We start from the raw sequence: 17,555 nt of genomic DNA on the forward strand, positions 1-17,555 counted from the left end.
AATTTTTCTGCTATCAAAGGCACACTGCAGCTTTTTCTTGTCTCATGCCTGAATCTTGCCTCCTGTTAAAATTGCTCTATGCCCACGGCTCCTTTCTGATTTAATGGCTTGCCAGCGTGGAATGAGAGGCTGCCCAAGTGACTGGTATCTCTTACATCTCTTTGCTGACTTTGTTTCTCTCTTTACTTCCACCTGTCTGCTTTGATCTGTGTACCTTTCCTTTTAAACTTCCGTGCCTGGTTTTTATCTCCAGTTACTGCTTTCTTGTCCTGTATGTCTTGGTCTTGTATGACCCTTTCAGAATCTTCCAGGGGAGACCTTTTTAATTCAACCCCAACTTTTACTGGCCTAATCTTAACTAGTACAGGCTGCTTAGGAAGTAGGAGAAAAGAAACTCTTGCTAGTAATCGACATGGTACTTCTGCTCCTGGGTAGGGGCGTGGGTGATTTTATGAACTACTCTTGTTTGTATGAAATGCCTGAACAAAGGGGTGATTTGGCGAGCCTGAAGTCACACACTGGGGCCCATAGCAACTTGCTTCTACTAGCAACATGAGGATTAGAAACACTTCCTTGCCAAGTGGCTTTGAATCAGCTAAAAGTGGGGGAGTAATTCCCTTTGCTGAAGGTGACAGCTTCAGGGTATTTGTTAATCGTCAAATCCTTTGTTTAGAGAGGCAAGATATTACACAAATGCACATACATAAAAAAGATTTCTTAGTTACTTATTATGCTTCATGCTATTATTAGTAAGAATGTTTGAGTTTACAAGGAAAGCTTATAAATCACCTCTCAGATATCTTTGCAAAATGAAGCTAAAACATGGCTTGAAGAACTAAAAACAATAGACATCTACGGTGATTTATAGTTGAATTGGAAATGCATTTTATGCTTTTTAAATGGACAAACTGGTAAAATTTTAAATTAATCTTCTTTCCCTAAAAACTCAGAGCTAAGCAAAAGAAAGAAATAGTGAGAGTTATACTGGCTATGTATGCGGGATAGAGGTGGGGTCTAAACTGGGAATGAAATTTATTTGAGAAAATCTACAAAACAAGCCAAACACACATGGATTATATGACTTCATTTATTTGGAGAAAGAATGCTGAACATCATACTGATCTCAGATATCTTCCCCTAGGAGAAATGATCTTTCTTTTCTTGGAATGGTTGTAACACTGAAAATCTATTCCACCCTTTGGCAATTTTAGCTATTCTGAAATGTTCTCTCTTTTAGAAATGTTTTATCTCTTCATTTTAACAATTATCTTTTTATGTGTCTGACTTACCTGGGATCCATATCTTCCAGGTTGCCTGGGGTAGTTCTGATTTATGCCTATTGCCATGGTATAATTATTACTAGTGCCTCCTTTCACTCTCAAAACTGGCCTGGCTTGGATGATAACTTATAAGATTACCCTAGTCTTACCCAACTAAACTGAAAGCTCCTGTATCAGTCAAGGTCCTAGCAAGAAACAGCAAACTCTACTGGAATTTTGAAGAGACCTTAATAAAGGGATTATTTATTGAAGTGCAGGCAGGGTTAAAGGAGTCCACAAAAGATGTCAGAGCACCTGACCTGAAAAGGCAAAGGGAGGAAATGATAATATGAGAGCCCAGTTGAGAGACCAAGCCTTAGGAAAGGGACAACCCTAGAGAAGCCTTGGTCTTGGAAGGACTCAAACACTGTAGAATTTGTCAAGCAAGGGAAGCAATTCTCTACCACTGTGTCCTCTGACCATCAGTCTTCTGTCTGTGCCTCCTATTGGCTGAACTCAAATGGAAACCAGAAGGCAAAGGAGCCCTGGTGAGAAAGTTGGAAGGCATTACCTCCTCTCGGAGAAAGAGTAGAAAAAGGCAAAGAAAATGTATGGAGAGGGACGGAGAGTCAGGAATTGTTAGGAGTCTCTTCATCTTCAAGTCAATTAAGAAACATCTGTGGGCACATGCATACAAAAACCTGGAGGAAAGGCCACGATGAGCAAGACTTGGCCGCTACTTCAAGGAATATATTCTTTTTTTGTTGGGGGAATAGAAATAAACATAAGAGGGTTAAACTACAAGATTGAAGATAACAATTGAGTACTATATAAAAGGTGTTTAGCAGTATATGTTGATTGTCAGATTAATGGTATAGAACCTAGGTATTACAAAGGAGTTCAAGAGATGAAAGATTACAATAGTCTGGAAGAATATGTAAGTGGAGAGATTTTCAGTGGCACTGAAAACAAAGCCAACTTGACATTGGCAAAAAGGAGAGGTACATCTTTGGATGAATGACATGAACAAGAACACAGGTGTCAACTTGAAACATATCGTCTCCTAGTAGGAGGGCTGGGAACCCTTCTGAGATTTTTAAAAATTCCAAAATTGTCCCAGGTAATGACCTAGGAAGGTGCTGAAAGGAAGTTAATTGGGCTGTAAGAGGCGTGAGTTATAAGTAGCTGTTTATTCATTCTTTCAACAAACATTTGTTGAGGGCTTGGTATGTGTCAGGCTCTGCTGTGTATCTGCTGATACCAAATAAAGTGAGACATGGACCTTTCCCTTGAGGAAAGGGAATGGAAAAGGTAGCCAAGGTAGATAGTCATTATTTTGCCCTGTGATTATAGAGGTATGCACAAATGATGTTTGAGCACATAGAAGATCATCTAAATGAGACTCAGGCAGAGGATGGGGAGGTTAAGGAAAACTTCCTGGAGGAGGTAACACAATCTGAGTTCTGAAGGGTGAACAGGAGTTTTACAGTTGAGTAAATTTACAATTTATTTAAGTCTATACTGCATTCTTAAAAAGTCAGGTAGTTGGCTTTAGAAACAAACAGGTCAAAATATAAAGAAAATTAGAAAATATGAGATAAGCTTATTTGCCTTTTATATATGCAGCCATGTTTGATTTCAGAATAACTTTACAAGGTTTTAGTTTCACCCTCCTTTATTGATGAGAAGCTGAGCCTCAGTGATTAAAATGCCTTGCTTAAAGCACACAGGCAGTGGCAGCGGAACAGAACTAGGCTGGTCTGACGTGAGAATCTGTGATAAGAGATGTGCTTGTGGCTTACCTTCCCTACATAGAGTTTGTGGCCTAAAGGTGCTTAACAGGGTAGTAAGGGATAGTTATGAAGGACTGGGGTGACTCAGTGACTATTGTGTAACTACCAATTAGTATTTCTTAATTTCTTCACCTTTTTCATCCAGCCATAGGGACAGGATAGGTAATATAGCCTATATTATTGTAATAACTAGTTATAGTGTCACGTGGGTACAAGACTAATTGGGGGGATCACTTTGTAAATTATAGAAATATCTAACCACTATGCTGTGTACCTGAAACTAGTATAAAATAATATTGAATGTCAACTATAATTGGAAAAAAAAAGAAAAAATAAAGAGTGAGTCAGTGAAGGAAACAAAGAAATGTGGTCCAAGCAGAAGAATCCTGTGTTCAAGGGGAGAGGGGTGTGAGAGAGTGTTGTGTATTGGAAGGACAGTAATAGATTATTATGATAGGGAGTACTAAGAGGAATGGTAAGAGATGGAGTTAAAGAGGTAAGTGAGGGCCAAATCTGAAAGACTTTGTATTTCCCTTCCCTGAAGGTGGTGGAAACTATAGAAGGAGCTTCAGCAGAGAACAGCATGACCAGTTAGGAATTTCAAAAAGCTCACTAGGATAGCAACATGGGCAAGTCTGAGTCAGGACAAGACTTGAGGCAGGGAAGTCAGTTATAGGGCTTGCTGTAGTCATAAGAAGACAGTTGGAATGGGAAAGGAGGGGGTTCGAATTGGGAGCTATTATGGAGAAACCATTAGATAGATGTGGGCACCTGGGTTTGGGGATAAAGGAGACAAGCGCTTACTTGAGCATCTAGCTAGGTGATGCCACTCATCATGAGTAAGGGATCCTGGAGAAGAGTCAGCTTGGAGTTTGAGGGTTATGAGAGAGATGAATTCAAATAATGGTGGCCAAGGGGAACTAATAAGGAAAATGAGCTTAGCTTTTTTATCTTTCTGTTTTGTCTAGTTTCTTATTGTAGCCTTAGTAAAAATATGGCAGCCCTAGAGAAAATATTGGTTGTTGATAAAAGATAAATGTATTTATTTATTTTGATAAGCCTTATTCTTTTTGTTGCAAAAGTAATACACATGCAGAAAATTTAGAAAATACAGACAGCAAAAAAAAATTCTTGTTACCCAAATACAGTCTTACAATGACTTATAACATTTTCATGTATACACTTTTAGTTTTTTTGCCTAAGCGCATACACACACACACGCACGCATGCACACACACACACACACACATATGGTCCTCACATCTAAATATATCTTGCACATATTTCAATAGCATTAATAATTCCATAAGATCATTTTGGAGACTTCATGGCTTTACGTTTATGAATGTGCTATATTTTATTGAACTATGTTCCTGCTGTGGGCATTTAGGTTTTTTCCTTTTTTAATTTTTTTTTACTATTATAAACAATACAGCAATAAAGTAATTAGAATTTAAATTTACTAATTAACCTTTGGCTTTTTCATAAAGCAATTTAGATTATGAAATCAAGTTTGGGTATGCTTCGTTTTAATAAAATAGTTGTACAAAGAAGGGTTGTTTTGAAGTACTCTGAAAGGAATATATAGTGTTCTCTTTAATTCTCAGGTATGAGAACAAACCAATATAAATGTATATTAGAGGAAAATAATTATAAGAGAAGTTGGTATGACTATTAAAAAGAAAGTATGGAAACTCTCTGTAAGTTGAGTCACCATCTATTTTCAGCAAGGACTACATTTCCTAATGGGATTCATTTGCTTTAATGACTTTTTCAGTGTCTCCCCAAAGAGCATAAAAAATATGATCAACTCTTCAAAATGATCTTGGAATTGATCAACTTTGTGAAAAACTGCATTCATAGTTAAATTTAACTTCCTTTTGATTGTACACAATGAATCTTTTGCATATGTCTTTTAAATTTTTTGCTTAATTTAGAAGCAACCCTTGGGGCTAGACAACATATTATAGAATTTTCTTTTTTACCTTATTGTTGCCCTCTTCCTCAGAATTCTTACTAACTATAGTAGATGTTCTTGTCAGGCCTCTAATAGTCAAACAACTGAAATTCCTCTTCCTCAGCAAAGGTGCTGCAGAGTACGTGGAAGAGATATTTCTGGAAAAGGCTGGATTCTATTCTAGTACAAAAGGGATATAGGAGGCCAGTAATAAAGGGATGTTCTCAAAGCTTGAGGTAGCTCTTTATTTTCATGACTGACTCACATATTATTGGATGTTTCCAATCCCAGGACCTGGTCAGTTGTGCCTCATTCATTGTGCAAACCAAAAACATCCACAAAGTTACAAAATGTCCCTTTATGGGAGTGTATTTCTCTTATCTTCACCTCAACCATTGCTTTAACAGATTCTGGTTTTTTGTTTGTTTGTTTGTTTTTTTTTTTTTTTTGACCTAGAAGCATTTGCCTCTGGTGGAGAAAACTAGATCAAACTGAATTACTTTATGATTTGAAAAAAATTGTGTTAAAATATGCATTTAATAAAATTTACCATTTGACCATTTATAAGTGTACAGTTCAGTGTCATTAAGTACATTCACATTGTTGTTCGGCCATCACCAGCATCAATCTCCATAACATCTTCATCTTTTCCTCCTGACTTCTGAAAAAAAATCACATAATATGTTTAATTTTTAGTTTTCTTAGGTCTTTTCAGTGGCACCTGCCTTGGACATTGGTCTATGTCTTGATTCTGATAAGGCCAGATTTGAGACTCAACTCTTTGTCAAGTTCGCCATGCACTGACCTCTGCCTGTGCTGCCCACATCCCTATCCCCAGTCATGTGGTAACTACATATCTCCCCCATTCCTGCAGGCCTTGCGGAACTGCTGTAATAAAGGCCGAGTAACCCTATCACTGCTCATCGGCCTCCATTACAGAGAAGTCGTCTCTTTCTTGGTGTATCATTTCACATTAATTTGGTAATTTTAGACCTTCTTATATTCAATCTTACATTTCCGCTTTGTGTGTCTACACCTGCCTGTCTGAAACCACATAGTGTTAGGTATGTATAGTTGACCCTTGAATAACTCCAGATTAGCGGCTCTGACCACTGTGCAGTAGAAAATCTGTATATAACTTTTAACTCTACAGTTAGCCCTTAGCATCCATGGAGTCAACCAACCGCAGATCAAAACACTATTTTTGATCCTCGGTTGGGAATCTGTGGTTATGAGTCTATGGCTAGGAATGCAAAAATACTGTTTTTGATCTGTGGTTGGTCAAATCTACAGTTACAAAACCCACAGATAGAAGAGCTGACTGTATTTATTTTAAAAAGTCCACATATAAGTGGACCCAGGAAGTTTAAGCCTCTGTTGTTCAAAGGTCAGTTGTAGTTGTTAGAAGAGCAACTCGGCAGTCTGGAAAAGGCATTAGACTTGTAATCAAAAGACAAGGGTATAACTCCAGGTTTGTCCTGTACTGGCTGGATGACCAAGTGCCAGAGCCTTTACTGCTCTGAGGCTTGATTTCCTCACCTGAAAAGGAGAGGGCTGGTAAATAGATAATATCCAGCTTTGAAAATACAAGTTTATAAATGAATTTCTATACAGAATAGTATCTACCTACTTCATAGGACTTTTGTAAGTGAAAATCATAGAAATGTAAGGTCTTATTAGATTGCCTTGACTGTAATAAAAGATGCTTAATGAAAGGTTTTTAAATAACAAAATATCCAATAAAATACTATTAACTGAGATTCTAAGAACATAATACCACCTTCAAACCCAGGTATGGTTTGCTTTATTTAATAAGGATCTGGTGCTCAATAAATGTTTGTTAAAAGAATGTATGTGCTCCAGAAAAGGTATGTAAAACTTCAATTTTGGGCTATTTAGGAGACAGTAACTGATGTATTTAGCATAAGACTAAGTTTGGAAGTCCACATCGAAGTCCTGGAGTGTCAGCAGATGTGTAAAGTTGACTTATGCCTGCTGTTGTGAGAACACAGCTTGTCTTTATTGGCCTTTAGGAATATTATCCTAAAAGTCAGTGATAATTTTCTATGAAAAGAGAGGCTGCTCCCAGTCCCAAAGGGACTGTGATAGGAATACTGAGGAATGATATATTATTGCATGTTCTATTCCTATTTCCAGAACCCTTAAAGTGTTTGATGCTGGTTGTTTAAGTCATGGATCCAGCTAGCACTGAGCCATATCAGAGCCTGAGGAAAAAGGAATATGTGCTACATATTATATATAACTACATATATGGCTTTGTGTATTTTTAAAAGTGGTTAAAATTTTCAATGAAAATATTATTGATGAGTTTGCTTTTATTAAAGTTAGGAAAGTAAAATTACAGTAAATTATTGTTTTAGTATAAATAAAATATTTAAACCTAAAATAATGTGTTTTAATACACCTACTTAAACATTTTTTAATATTTCTTAACTACTTCTGTATATCAAACATACATATCAAGGTGCGCATTTTTTCCTTTTGCCTTAGGCTCCAATATGACTTGGCATAGTACTATCAGATCTTGTTTTTACTTAAAATTTTGTTATTTTGTTCATCATGGATTTTTTTTTTGCATTAGGTTATTTAAAATCTTCGTATTAAAATATTATTTAACTTGACTACTGAGTTTTTAAGTTCCCTTAAATTTGTGCCTGAGGTGAATGCTTCAGTTGCTTTACCCTAGTCCTGCCCGTGGTCTCAAAACTCCATCTCAGTCAACTAGAACAGAGAAATTGCCATGGGAGCAATAGCTGTGCTCACCATGCTAGAAGAGATATTCAGATTCAGCTAGTTTCCCCACAGTGAAAATGGGTCCAGGAAGCAACATTTCATATGAAGAAAAAAAAACATGAGCTTTAGGGTTAGGCAGATTTGAAATCAAATCCTGAGTTGCTTTTCTACCACTTCGAGCAATTACTTAACCAATCTGAGCCTGTTTTTTAGTGAGAGTTAAATTAGATGACCTGTGTAAAGCATCTGGACTTGACAAATGTTAACTTGTCTCCTTCTCTATTTTAGTGACAGTATATTGACTCACAGACATTGAGATGTGCTCCTAGAGTTGTTGGCACCCAGGTGTAGTGAGTGTAAGTCCTGCACTGTTTTCACAGAATTGAACTTGATAACGTTGGCTGCCATGAGGCTGCATCTTGATGGGGTATACTTCCTAGTTAAACTGCCCAGGAGAGCTTGAATTAGCAACTCTGGAGCAGAGGCGGAGTGTAGAGACCCTACAGCCCTATCGAAACAACAAACATAACACAGATATGAATTCCCTCTCCTCTTTCTGATTCTACAAATATTTATTAGCAAGAAATGGAATTCCCAAAAGATTGAAGGAAGAAGACAAGGAACTTCAATAGTTTTTAATGTACAAGACAGTTTGAAAAATAGGAATTAGATATGCTTATTAATCATATACATTTTGGTAAATTCTTTATAATGATTTAGATGTTATTTCATTTTGGAGGATGATTCTGTAGAATAAATAGAAATTTTCTTAGTGAAAACCTTGCATCTCCTCCAGGGGTGTTTAGCCATGCTTACTATTAAAACCAGGCATGTGCATATTTGGGAAATCCTAATACTCTTAAACCCTGATCTATTTAATTTCCTCACAAAAAATATGAAAAAATACTTGACAATAGCAACCTACATAATCAATAATAATAGAATGGTTATATGAATTATGGCATAGCATAGACTATTATGCTGTTATTAAACATGATATTTTCACTGATTGTGGGAAAATAGCTCATGTTAAATTGTAAAATGGAAAAAAAAACTGGGACATAAAACTGTATAATATGAATATCAGTTTGTATAATTAAAAAATATATTCACATATGTAGAGAAAATAACTAAGATATCAAAATGCTAGTAATTAGTGGTGGGATTATAGATGATATTTATTTTTTAAAAATTCTTACATAGATTCCCCCTCCTCAAATATCTGTAGAAGCAAGTGTTATTTTTCTACACTTAAAAAATATTTTAAAACACTATTTTAATGATCTTTGAGTATCATCCCCAAGATAGACCTTCCCAATTTTCCCACCGTGTTGAAAGAAGTAATGAGAGAGTATGCAGTGTTTTGCAGAGTAGTATTGTAGAAAAGTCATAGTCTTACTAGCTTTTGAGTCTAGTTTTGGGTTCTTGCTGAGGCTTAATTGTATGGATGGTTAAGTTTATTGAGTTGGGTTTCTGGCACTTGGAATGAGAGAGTAACAAATGAAGAAAAATCTTGAGTGTCCAAGTAATCAAGGGATGTGATGGCTTTTAACACAGACGATATCAAACTTCTTTAGGTGTTGTCTACCTGAAAGTTGGGTTTCTCCTTTTCTTACACTCTGAAGCCCTGATCTATCTAATCCCGCCCCCCCCCCCCCCCCCGCCACACACACACACAAAACAGGAAAAAAATTTACTGGCAGAAAATATGACTTTATTATAGGGATACAAACAGCTATCATATATCTGTGTTTTGTATTTATGTACTCTTTGTTCCTTTATGTTGTCTTCACACTTTCAATCACAGCTACCAAAACCTAAGAAAAATTATGGGAGAAAAAATTTTTGTTGAATGATCGAACACCCACCATGTATCAGGCCTTGAGTTAGGGGCTAGGTTACGATTGTGAATAAGTCTAAATCTCTGTCTTGAAGGAGTTTATAATCTAGTGGAGGAAAAGAGAAGTAAACAGGCAATTGAAATACAGTGACTCATGTGCTCCGATTTGAGTGCTATGTAAAACTGTGGGTCACCTGGTCAGTATGGAGGGAAAAGGGGCTTCCCCAGAAGAAGTGAGATATATAAGAATGTGGGTTTAGGGAGTGGAGAGGGCAGGTGTTCTAGACTGAGGCAAAAACATGTCAGAAAGTTCTGGAGGCAAGAGAGAACCTGGGATTTTGGGTGACCCAGAATGACTAGACTGTAGAGCACAAGGGATGAAATTACAGCAATAAACTGGGGCTAAATCAACAAATACCTTTTATGCCAAAGAGTTTGGCTTTAGACTGAGGACAATGTGAGCAGATTTTGAGCAGAAGGGTAAGAAAAAATAAGCTTTTAAAAATGCTTAGAAGTCCAAGGAAGCCTGTGACATCATGCAAGTTTGAAATGGTGGTGGCCTCCTCAGCAAAGGCGGTGGCAATGGAAATGAAGAGGAGTGGACTAGGTCAAAGGAAATTGAGAGATGGAGTTGTAGGACTGAGTCATAGATTGGATGTGAGGGAGAGAAAAATCACAGGTGATATTCAGATGTCTGGCTTAGGTGCTTTGTCAGATGTAGATTATGAGGTCATAGCTGAGTCTGAGGGGCCTGTAGGACAAGCAGTGGCTACATTTGTTAAGGAACTGGATATGTAGCGTACTGCTCAATGGGGGTATCTGGCAAGTTGAAAGTTGACCAAATGTAGTTAATAATTGAAACTGTGGATGAGATTACTCAGAGAAGATGGATGAGATTACCAAAGGAGAATATATTATGTAAGAAAATCACAGAAGTGAGAAGAACTTTGAAGAAACCTCAGTATTTAAAGGATGCCATTTTTGGTAGTTGCTCCAAGTAAATAGCTTGGTCTCTGGAACTCTACACTAAGACACAGGTCTTTATGGAGGGTGGCATCTCTACTGGATTGTCACACATCTTGTGAATAAAGCATGCGTTACAATAATAACAAGAAATTCAAAAATGAGAAAGAAAAAATGACTTCTCAGTGTCCCACCATCTTAAATACTGACCCTACCCCCATTTATTTTCTTGCGTTCATCTGGGTTTCTCAACAGAGCTCATAATCAATGCTGTGTCATTTCTGGAGTGCTGAGGGTCCCCAGGACTCACATTGGCTTTTGTTTCTTTCAATAGATGAGAGTTATTGTCATGCTTGAGGCAAACACATGCTAAGTTTGAGGGGCCACCTTAAACTCATTTTAGGTTGAGGAAGAGTCTTAGAGATTCTTGATCAAGGACTCAAAGTATATGAGATCTACTATAGAACAAATATTAATATTTAATATCCCCGATAGCAGTCTGAAGTGTTTTCTTATTTCAGGCCCCCTCAGTTGGTTATTTCTTGGGCTTGTTTTTAAAAGCAGAACCCAAACTTATTTTTGAGAAAGGACAGAATTAAAATTCAGCAAATACTTCATGCTGTGTAAATAAATTCCTCCTCAGAAAGTGAAGTAATCCTTTCCTCAGGGGCTACAGAACTACTTATAATGACTGTTTTCTTCACATCCAGAGCTCAGTCTTTGTGGCACCTTTTTTGGAGGAAGAAGTCAGTAACTGTTATCTAAATGTATTCTATACATTACATCTGAATGTTATGAGCTATATAAGTAAATGTTTCTTGATGTGTGATCTCCCTAAAGTGAATATAAAGATGCTATGATCTTGAATTGATTAACAGAATATGTGGTTAAACTAGCAAAGACAGCATATTTTGTAGCAAATATTGTTATTCAATCATCAACTGATACCAAATGAGGTTTCTCATTATTTTGTGCCTTTCCCCATGACCTCCATTTCTTTAGTTCCAGGATTATAAATTCTCCTGTATGTTATCATGTTGGGGATGTAAGTTGATTAATAACAGAATTTTTTCAGATGTTCTTCCTCTGAACAATATGGCAGTCCCTATTTTGTCCTGATCTATTAATCTGACATTACACTATATAGACAAATTAGCAAATACTCTGCCTTCTATTTTTTTGGCATTTATCAGATTTTGGTGGGACACTTTCAACAAATAGCTTATGTAATTCAGTTAGCTTTGACCCTCCTGAACATGTGGGAATGTCATCTCTGATGCCAACAGACTGCTGGCCACCACATACTTTTGGAAGCTGAATCATAACACTAAGTGAAAAATGTTTATTCCTATGGGAATAATGTAATAAAGAAGCATTGCCTGTGTTTGGCCAAATACTAGCAATATTATAAAAAAAAATACATGACATTATAAGCTTGTAACCTAATAAAAAAACAGTAAATTTTTTTTCTAGCTTCTACAAAATGGGCCTATTGTTTCTTTGACTAAATAAGGAACACTAGTGATATAGAAAATATACTCATAGTACATGAAAATGTAACTCCAATGTAGTGTAAATTTGCTCTAAAACTAATATACTGGTAATAATAAACCAAGCATTTAATTGACAACAATTTGGCTTCTTTCTCAGAATAGAAAAGCTTTTTGGTAGCATTTTATTTTATTTTATTTTATTTTATTTATTTTATTTTATTTTATTTTTTACTTTATCTTTTTTTTTTTTTTTTTTAAGAATTTTTAAAATTTTAATGCAGTTCAGATCAGCATGTCTGGTTCATTTCAGCTTCTTCACTGCCAAACCAGGGAGCGGGGGAAGGGGGCAGGAACCGCTTCAGTTTCTCAGCCTTCTCTTTGTCTGTGATGACCAAGGTATAAAGGTATCTGCTGCACCGAACTTCAAACTTCATATTATCCTTATTTTTCTTGATCTTGACAGATTTGGCATCTTTTCGTCTGACTACGAGCAGGAAATCCTTGATCCCCTCAATTTTGCAAGGCATGGCTATAAGGACTGAGAGCACACGTCCATCCAGTACCTCGGATTAACCCCCTATTCCCCGCATCCCACCCCAGAGACACTCACAGCAAGCCTTTTTGGTAGCATTTTAGAAGGCTTAGATTTTTTTTTAAAACATCTGTCTCAGGAAATCTGAACTAATTTCTCTTTTATTTTCTTCTTGCTAAAATTCTCATTAGCAAGCAAATTCATTCAGAACTGTTTCATCGATCTTATAACTGTATTTCATAAAAATATCCTTAAGCTTTGCCTTTTTGTCCTATAGACTGAAAGTGCTGTGGTTGGCTGTGTGATGGGCACACAGGAACAAAGGGAACTGGGAAATTAGGGACAGTGAAGCTTGGAGAGGGACCTCTAATCTTTCTTTCTGGTAGCGCAGGGATATGGCTTCATCCTTTCTGTTTTCTGACCCTGTTTTCATTGTAAAAAGTGAAGACTTCATGGAACTTATTTAAAACTGTAATGGAAACTAAAGAATGATATTTAAATTCTAGTTTCATGATAAATCACAGTTTGGTGCTTTTCCTCTCCATAAACCAAACGGTTCTTGCAAAACAGACCACTTACCCCAAATTCAGTCACACTCCATCCCCATATTCCCCTAGTACCTTCTGGTCATATCAGTTCAATATCATGCTGAGGCCATAAACTCCCAGTCACAAATATGGGCAGGGGAACCATTCAATTTACCTGATGCAACTCTGCTGAGATTGTCTTCTTCCATAGACACGTAGCCCAGTCATAGGAGAGTTTAACTTTCTCATTTTCTTTATCTCTTCTCCTGCTTATCTATTCTCATATCTTCTAACACAATCCTGGAAAGAAATTTGACCCTCATAATGACTACAGCATATTGAGCACTTACTATGTGGCAGGCAGAATGCTAAATATTTAATGTGTATTGTTGCATTTAATCCCCATGTGACTTATAGACTTTTAGTTTCCCTTTACAGTAAGGAAACTAAGGCTCAACAAAGTTCATTAACGTGTCCAAGATTACACAGCAAGTGTGGTAAGGCTGAGATTCTTACTCAAGTCTATCTTGCTTACAGCCTATGCTCATAATCATGTGTGATGTGATCTTCCTACTTGGCCACCGTCCTAGTCTGGGCACCTTATCGTTCTCATGGAGCACCTCTGGCTTCTGAGATGTCTCTCCCTCCTATGGCAACTCATGCTTGGGACCTTGCCTAATATTCTTCTTCATATTCAAACTTAACACTCACTCATTTGACAAATTTTAATGAATGCCTCTTTGTGCAAGAAAGGTCACTTGGAAGCCAGAGCTCTCCTAATGGAAACCGATGCCTCCTTAGAAACAACATTCTAATCTGAATCTCTGTGGAAGAAAGGTAAAAAGCCCTTGTCTCCTCCACTTCTATTCTTGGATGGTTTTGAGTCTCTAGTTGGTTCAGGAATTCTTCATCCTCATTTAGACTCCCTGAGGGAGTGGCTCATTCCAGCACAGCCCAGCTTCATTCTGAAGGCCTCCCTCCTGGCTCCATGCCCCGCAAAGCTTGTCCCAAGAGTGGACAGCTGTGAGGCCCACTCTGTGTAGGGACATGTGTGTATGTCCCCAGGCAGGAAGTGTCCCTATCCTCTGTAAAACCTAATGGCTGCTTTTGTGCTTTAGTCACATTCTTTAGTTAAATCTTTTGGTTATGACTAAGACATTCTGCGCCCTGAAATTGGGAGTGGTTTTGAAAAGTGACCTTCACTATTAGACTCCTGAGATCTAAGCTTCCACACGTAGTTATCTGTAGCAAAGAAGTCTTTCCCTTTGTCTACTTTTTCCTCCCATGTGCAGATATGATGTATCCTATTTGTATTGAAAGTGGCTCAAGTTTCAGGTACCATTCATTAGGGATGTTAATCCCTAAATACATACAGAGATGCTTCTGTCTATATATTCAGATAGCGAGTGGGAGGGAGGCAGCAAGAGATGTCAAATTCACAGCATGTCTTTCTTCATTCTCTCTCATCAGACTCTATTCTGGTCTCTCTTCAGACACCTGTTTTCCTTTGTTTTCCATTTGACAATAGTTAAGTATTACTCCAGAATCCAGAGGTAACTGCTAAATGCTCCTTGTCTGAGAGTACTTTTAATACCTAATCAACAATAAAAAGAACCCACCATCAAGTTTTAGGGGAATCATGGACATAGGACATAGGCAAATATATTTATTGTCACCATGTGGAGAGTACACTATACTCATCTATGGGCAGGTGGGAAACCTACTGACATGAGATTATTTTCCCCAAATGGTTCTTTCATAATCCTGTCAGGATGGCTATAGCTTCTACCATTAGTTACTTTTTTTTAAGCCAGTTTTTCCCATGCTGGTGTTCAGGGAAACCTTAATAAGCATACCCCGAGAAGTGCTTAATGTTTACATAAATTTGAGAGATGTTGGGGTTAAACTAGCCTAAGTAGTTTTTTTTCAGCTTTAGGCTGCATAGAACCTTTAACATGTGAATATGCATTATAACTGTTCACAAAAAGATTCCTCATGTGTAACATTTCCAAGAAATTTGACAATGGAACCATTTTTTTTTTCATAGCAAGCCTAATAATAGTCTAAAAAAGAATTCCAACCATCATATGTGGTGAACACTGAGGTCTTTGTCAAAAGCTTCGAAGGTTCTTGTCAAAAGAATATGTATTATCCAGGGGAGGTAATACTATTGGCCACTATTATCCAAGAATAAGTTGGCTGAAATTAGCTAGCTAGTTACTTGGCAAGTCCTGAGGGATGGCTTCCTCTGTCTTGACTTTGAATCCCTGTTCTGTCACTGCTATGTGACCTGGGGCTAACTATTTCTCCCCACCTTTCAAGGTCATCATGGGTAGCAGGGATAATGTTTGTAAGTTCGTAGCAACAGCCATCCTCCTGCCCTCAGTTCCCCACAGCAAAACACTGTGAGTAGCATTGTCTAATTTAGACATTCTCTGGCTTAAAAGAAGGAAAGATTTTTCTTTCTAACTGAATGTAATCCTGACCTAAATCTTATAGCTTTTTCACCTCTGAAAAATGTGACTTTAATCAAACATGAATACTAAATATTGAGCAGAGTAAGAATGGGATGGCAGAGAAGTAAAAGAAAAGAAGGAAATTTTGTATTAAAATTTCCTGGGCAATTTGAAAGAGATGTTTGATGCAGAGTTCTCACAGAAGTGGTCTTGTGAAGTTGGAATCATTGTACCCTGGCTTTGGATTTTGTAGAAATCTTTTCAGTCGCAGTGAGGACAAACTTTCACAGATGTTTCTTCCTTCCCTACATCTTGATTAGCTCTGTAGACACAAAGACAGATAATTAAGAAGTAACTTGGGTCTTCTCCCTGTGCTGCGGAACACACTCTCAGCAGACCTCCAAACAAACTTTAAGTTCTTTAAGATCTTTTGGATATTATCCTTTATGTGTACATAGCTCTTTAGACTTTGTAAACTTACTTTTAAATGTCTTTTCCCAATTAATTAAAAAAAGGCTTTATTTAAAATAATTTAAAATATTGATTTTATTGAGATATAATTGACATGTAACATATTAGTTTCATGTATACGATGATTCAATATTTGTATATATTGGAGAATAATCACCACAACAAGACTAGTTAACATCTGTCGCCATACATAGTTACAAATTTTTTTCATGTGATGAGAACTTTTAAGATCTGCCCTCTTAGCAACTTTCATATATGCAATATAGTATTATTAACTATGGTCACTATACTGTTCATTATATCCCCATAACTTAAGTTTTTTATAACTAGAAGTTTATACCCTTTGACTCTATTTATCCATTTTACTCACCTCTGACAGCCATCAATTTGTTTTTTTATCTCCAAGTTTTTTTTTTCCCTTAGATTCCACATGTAAGTGAGATCATACAGTAAGACTTTATTTTTTAGAGCAATTTTAGATTTACAGAAACATTGCCTGGAACATACAAAGGGTTCCCGTACACCCACCCCCTCCTCCTGCACAGTTTCTCCTGTTGCTAACATCTTACATTAGTGTGGTATATTGTCTTAATGAACAAATATCCATATATTATTATTAAACTAAGCCCATAGTTTACGTAAGAGTTCATTCTCTGATTGTATAGTTCTATGGGTTCTGACAGATGTGTGATGCCATATGTCTACCATTACCATATCATACAGAATAGTTTCACTGCCCTAAAGACACCTGGTTCTCCACCTATTCATCCCTGACCTCCTGGCAGCAACTGACCTTTTTCCATCTCAATAGTTTGACATTTTCACAATGTCATATAGTTAGCTGAACTGATTTTAATCTTCATGATAACCATATAGCTAGGTAACTTTTATTACCATCATAGAGGGGATAAATTTCGCTAGGTGAAGTGACATATTTGTGGTCCCACAAATTGAGAGTGCCGTATCTTAAGACTAGAACCTGCCAACAGCAGGGACAGCTGCTGATCTCTGGCATGGGTTAACTGGTGAGGATACAGACTATTAAGGAGGCCTCTCAGCCCAGGCACTTTAATTTCTAATGGTAGGTACAAGGAGGAAGATTGTATGTCTTTAAAGGAAACTGGTTACCTGATTGGTTAGATGAGACTCAGAGGCGACTTCAGAGACAATGGGTCTAGTGCCCCATAATTAAGAAGGAAGGCCAGTCCCTGCATCTGACTCAGAAGGCTTACTGAGTCATCCTGTTTGTCCTCTCTGCTGCTATTTATGGACTTCTCAGTTGCTGATGTTTGTTGGTTAAATGCTCACACAACCAGTCCTGCCTACGGCAGTGTCACTTATGGGATGTTGTGAATAAATAGGGTGACAGGTGTTGTGGGAGAGTCATTTTTAAGAATATTTAGTAGCCGATTCTTATTTAAAGCTCGCTCTATGCTTAAAATATAACTATTCTGAGAGAAAATAAAAGCCAAGACCCTTTGTGTAGATTGCTGCTGGATGCTGGTGTTCA

At 37.2% G+C, this 17,555-nt stretch overlaps 1 long non-coding RNA gene and 1 pseudogene across 2 annotated transcripts in view; one reads left to right on the plus strand and one right to left on the minus strand.

The window, feature by feature from the left end:
- LOC107506366 overlaps positions 1 to 17,555 on the plus strand; it is a 424,284-nt gene that overhangs the window by 35,194 nt on the left and 371,535 nt on the right. The gene's annotated exons all lie outside the window — the stretch shown is intronic.
- Positions 12,361 to 12,586, minus strand: LOC107506365 (annotated as a pseudogene).

Source organism: Rousettus aegyptiacus, unplaced genomic scaffold (genome assembly GCF_014176215.1).
Source record: "Rousettus aegyptiacus isolate mRouAeg1 unplaced genomic scaffold, mRouAeg1.p scaffold_m13_p_8, whole genome shotgun sequence".
NCBI lineage: Eukaryota > Metazoa > Chordata > Mammalia > Chiroptera > Pteropodidae > Rousettus > Rousettus aegyptiacus.